Genomic DNA, 6,000 nt, shown 5'->3' on the forward strand with positions numbered 1-6,000 from the left:
TAGTGAGCCAGTCTTCATCCCTCACACTGCTCACTGTGCAAGAACCGGAGTAAAACGTGACATGATCTAGCTCAGTGCCATCAGTACTGTCATCGTATCTTAAAGCTTGTCTTGTGTTCAGCTATGCTCGTTTTCAGATGGCTGTTCTACAGATAACAGCCATATGCACATACTGTAAATCTGGCTTTCTTAGTGGGGCATCATGGAGGGATTTTATGAGCTCTGTGCCACTCAAAGAAACATCGGAAACCTTAGTTTAGGTAAAGGGTCAGTTTGCTTCAAGCTCAGTCTACAGGGTGCACCAAGATTTTTTATTGGACTGTCAGAGAACAGACTTGGAGCATATGTTGTTCAATAACCTCATTAACAGAGCATCACGTCATGCATGAATACAGGTGTATTTGAAATACATCTTCACCATTTTAAGGGAAAATAAGTTACTTTGGTGCTTTTATCAGAAATTAGTATGTATTGCAAAAGTGAGCTATTCAGATTTTAAAACAAATTTGGTTTGACTGTGGTCTTGTCTACCATCCGTGAACATTTGTGCCAGTAAAAACAGATTTGGAAGCTGTCTGTCCACAGTTTAAACTGACAAACATGTGCATTCATGTTGGAACAGCATGGACACTCGGTTCTTCAGGAATGTAAGCAACACAATGTGATGGACCTTCCTTGTCACAACTGTCTTGCAAGTGGTTTTTCTGATTCCATGGAGTTGAGTTATTTTGTTTTTAGTAAAAAATAGGGTGCTTTAAAATTATAATTGAACTCAAGGAAACCACATTTGATTCAGGGATATTATGGAAGCAATAAAAAGAGGTTTAAAAAAATCAGCAGTTTTCTGGCGATTATTTGCACAGTTCTACTATTCATATTGTTTTGTTTGCCAGACTATGATCAAAACCATTTGGCAGGCAAAACTTGGTCAGGAAAGTCAGCCAGTAAAGTTGAGCTGTCACCTAAGTACATAAAGGAAAACTGTTCTCTTGGCATGGAAAACAGACTGTTTACAGAAATAATAAACATGCCCTCTAAAATTATGATATTTCTCTCTAAAAATCATGGAAGGTCACAAGACTTTGACCCTACAGAAGGAGCATAACAGTTTATGAGACTTCTGTCAAAGCACATGATAAAAAATAAATACACTGTAATAAAGAAGTGTCAGTCTGATGGCTCAAATGTGCCTTCCTAATGTATTCTGTCTCCTTTCTTTAAGATGTGGTATGCATTCTGCCACACAAAGGAAGCCCATCTGGAGGGGATATCAAATCAATCCATTTTCTTGATGTATCCGTTGATGTAATTACCTTTTGCTTCATCTCCCCAGTAAACCTTGTAAACAATAAAACATGTCAAAATAGAATTTATTGAAAAGTGTGATTTGCAAAAGTCCTTATGGTGATTCAGCTGCTGGATAAAGCCTCAGATGCTGAGTATCCATGAGAAATAAGAGATTCATCTGGCCAAGACTTGTTTTTTTCCTGAGCACTGACAAGAGATGAGTGAGCTATAAGCAAGGGAGAAGGAAGTGTCTGGCTACCTCAGCAGCTGCCTACAGCTGGAGGAGGAGTGTGTTCACCACCATTGCTAACATACCTGGAGCGTGATAGTCTCACCTTCGGTTAGTTCTTCAGGATTTCCAGGTTTACTCTGTATTTGGGTTCCTCCTTCCTCCCCGTAAAGCTGTTTGTTTAAATGCTACTGCATAATCTCCAGGCATGCAAGTGAGAAATATCACTTATTCTTGAGACCCCTATTAAAACAACATCATCATTAGAACATCTACAGTGGGGACCCTCAGCCAGCTCCTCCTGGTGCTCTTTGTTGCAAAGTGATGACTGTCAGCAAGGTTCTGGCTATAGACTAAAATAGTTGCAGGTGTTTACCTGCAAAACTTTGTCTGGGCAGTCTAGCATCAGGTAGTATTTACATATGAGAACTGAGATAAGGAAACCACAAGACCTTTTTACTCAATAAATACTAATTTTCAGCTGCCTGCAAGTAAAAGTCTGTTTCTAAACTTAATTGTATAATCTCTGATGAGGACCTGCTTATCACAAAAGTCTGTAGCTGCTAAGGGAGAGAGATAGCCCAGTATTCACAAAAGACAGTATATAAGTTATGGGAGGATAGTATATTTGAGTTACAGGTTGCACATGAGAATCTCCATTGATATAGGAGCCAAGGAAAACCAGCATTTAAATCTTTGTCATAAATCCCTTCTGCCCTCCCCTAATTACTTGCACAGCAATTTCCTTATATTCTTCCCAGCTGCCTCTGCTACTGTTCGCTCATACGCTGCCTGCTACATACACAGACACAGCAAAGGGGCTTTGAACTCAGAGCCAGGTACAGTGGCAGCACCTGTATTTACCTGCAACAGTGTGGAGCTCAGCATGGACTGGAAATCTGGGAGAGGAGCAGGGTAAGCATTACGCCTAGGCCTGCTCTGAGCTCCATGGTGTCACAAGTATATTGGTGTCTTAACTGAGCTAGGTAATAAAAAAAGGTCAAGAAGCTGCAACTCCATTTTTGAGAGCAGTGCAGACTTGTAGTCAACACTTCTGGGCTACCTGTGGATTTTATGGACTGACATAACTCATACAACGATTAGCCCTTCCTCTGGCATCCTTGTAGTTCTGAGAAGCAGAAGTGTTTCCCTACTGCCTTCCTCAGTTGCTGAGGTCTTCCTTTCACGTACAGCATAAAACCAGCCAGATGATCCCTGTTTTGGAACTCCACCAGTATAGCTTATACATGTGCAGAACTTAAAAGATATTTAAATTTGTAAATCTTGAGCTCTCAGCTTGCTGAGGGTGAGTGTGTAAGTACTTGGCTTTGGGTCTGTCTCCCCCTCCCAACAGCATTTGCTGGTAGTTTAGATTATGTTTAGTTATAACTCACAACCCCAAAATGTATGAATTAAGTTTAATAGTTCATAAATTATACAAGACATAGCACATACTGTTGTAATCTGTACTGCACATAATCTGTATGAAGTACTAACACCAATGTCTAAACAAAATACAAAGTCACTATAGGCAATTTTAAACCTCAGCTGTTCAGTTTTTCTGAACTGTTTTTACTATAGACGTGATTTTTCACCCCTCTACCCTCATATGGTATTAATTCAATTGTTTTATATGTTATACATGCATAACAACTAGAATGGATTTCCTTAAACAACAAACATTGGGGATGAAAAGGTTGGTGTTTATAAAAATGTCAAACTGAAAGGCTCTTCCATAACTTGTTAGAGGATTGCTGTCATTTAAGACTCAAAGCCAGTTGTTCAAGTTCTCCAGAGAGAAAAGCTAATCCTGAGTTTCCAATCTGAGGTTTCTAATCTGACATCCATGGAAGCCTCATGAAATTCAACAAGGCCAAGTGCAAGGTCCTGCACACGGGTCAGGGCAATCCCAAGCACAAATCCAGGTTGGGCAAGGAGTGGATTGAGTGTGAAGAAGGATTTAGGAGCAGTAATGGATGGAAAACTGACTATGAACCAGCAACATGTGCTCACAGCCCAGAAAGCCAACCGTGTCCTGGGTGGCATCCAGAGCAGTGTGGGCAGCAGGTCAAGGGAGGGGATTCTTCTCCTCTGTTCTGATCTCGTGAGTGCTGTGTCCAGCTCTGGGGACACCAACATCAGAAGGACACGAACCTGCTCGAACGGGTCCAGAGGAGGCCATGAAGATGCTCAGGGGTCTGGAGCACCCCCCTGTGAGGACAGGCTGAGAGAGTTGGGGTTGTTCATCCTGAGAAGAGAAGGCTCTGGGGAGACCTTAGAGCGGCCTCCCAGTACTTAAAGGGGCTACAGGAAAGGTGGGAGAGACTCTTGATCAGGGGTGTAGGGATAGGATGAGCGGTAATGGTTTTAAACTGACAGAGGGCAGATTTAGATCAGATGTAAGGAAGAAATTCTTCCCTGTGAGGTGGTGAGGCCCTGGCACAGGTTGCCCAGAGAAGCTGTGGCTGCCCCCTCCCTGGAAGGGTTCAAGGCCAGGTTGGACGGGGCTTTGGGCAACCTGGGCTGGTGGAAGGTGTCCCTGCCCATGGCAGGGGGTTGGAACTAGGTGATCTTTAAGGTCCCTTCCAACCCAAACCGTTCTGATTCCACTTGGGAGTTACTAGTCTGATCCCTCAGCAGAACATCAGCAGCAAGTATGCTGAAAGAAGTCCAGAGAAATTTGGACACAGTTTAAAAGATCCAAAAAGGATAGTAGGATGATTCAGTTCTACAGCATGTAGCTCTTGATCACTCTTGAGTTTGGTTTGTGCTTAGAACCTCAGTACGAAGCAGTTCTGAGTATGGTGCAGTTGACACTAATGCAACGGTCTGTTGCTGCAAGGTGTTTAAAATTGAAGTTCTCTGTTGCAACTGAGCTCTTGCTCTTCCATAGGCAGGGTGGCAAATGAGAAATCATTAAAAGACAAGGTTGTTGTATGTCTCTGCTGTTTAGCTGCAGCTCTAAGTATGTGTTCAGTCACCGGATAAGGTGGGAGAGTTTTCAGTCATTGGGCACAATCCCATTGGTGACTGACCAGCTTCCTCCCTTGTAATCAAATAAAGTATCAGCAATATATAAATATATTTAAGAGAAAGGACGTTCATGTAGGAACATAAAAATAACAAAATACTTTGAAAACTGCTATCTCATGTAAAAATATGATCTCCCTGGGGAGATCCTGCAGCCTGTTGTACAGAGATCTCAGACCCTTCTAAGGCAGAAGATTTCGGTAGGTGTTCGGAGGACCAAAATTACTTGTCATGGTTGATGGTGGGTGGGAATTGGAAAGGGAAGGCTCTGCTAATGTTATCTGGAGCTTCACCAAGAAGTACTTGGTGAGGCGATGTACAGATTTATGTGAACAAGAAAGAATAGAAGCTGGGTCTGGCAGGGGTTTAAGGAGTTAGTTCTGTGTACTTCTCTGCGTCCTGTTTTTTGCACAGTTGAAACATTAGCTCTCAGCCCCAGAGGACACAGAGGTCTGTGGAGCCAAGCAGAAGGTTCGTTACTGAGCAGGGGTGTGCAGGTACTTACACACTGTTTGCAAAGGCAGGTGAAGATCTGCAGGAGCCAATGTCTGAACTGCTGGGTGTGCAGATGTGTCGGTATTGCTAGTTACACACAAAACCTTCTTGAAAGCACTGATTCTAATGCTAAAATATCAGCTTTTGCATGCTCATGTAGCCATTCATTGAAATATGATAAGTAGAACTTTCCCTTTTCGACTCAAAATCTTGTGATATTAATGATTGAATAATTTAAAAAAAAAACACATTCGCTGGAACTTTATTTGAGATGTGAAGGGAATAAGCATGATCTGCAGCTGATTTTTCTGAGTCAGCCAAGGGTGTAATTCTCTTATTAAAAATAGTGGACAGAGTTGCATCAATAGTGTTGTACTGCTGAACCTATCTTTAATATTTAAGTGTTTGCACTTTTCTCCTGTTGACTTTGGTGCTCAGCGCTGTTGTTAAGTACAAGCGCCAGGCAGTTGGGAGGCTTTAGGCTGTTCTGGCTCTCAATGAGAAGCGTACCAAATCTGTCAAAACAGCTGTAGAAAGGGAAATGAAAAGGTTGGTCCCCACCTACCACTGCCCTGCTGTGTGGCTTTGGGGCCTGGCCATGGCCTGCCGGCATTTCTGTGCTTGCCCTACTGGCAACACCGTGTTGCATTAAGTCGGTTCCCCCGTGAATCTCCCCCTGCTACACAGGCTAATATTTAGTAATTAAAAGCTAAGCTGTTCCCTCTTTCTCTTTTCCGCTCCACTAGTGTTCTTTCTATTGTACAGTTTCCTTTTCTGGCCGTTAAATTGCAAGCTGACTACTTGTTCTCAACTTGTATTTAACAAGAAAAAAATAAACCGCTTCTCCGACATCTCTCCACTCTGTCCAGCTCCCCGTGCCCGAGGCCGTTGGGGCGAGGATGCGGCGGAACCCCCCGAGAGCACGTTGCACTCGAGGCCTCGGGAGGCGGCGGGCCTGT

This window comes from Athene cunicularia (genome assembly GCF_003259725.1).
Source record: "Athene cunicularia isolate RWA chromosome 12 unlocalized genomic scaffold, athCun1 chr12_part1, whole genome shotgun sequence".
NCBI lineage: Eukaryota > Metazoa > Chordata > Aves > Strigiformes > Strigidae > Athene > Athene cunicularia.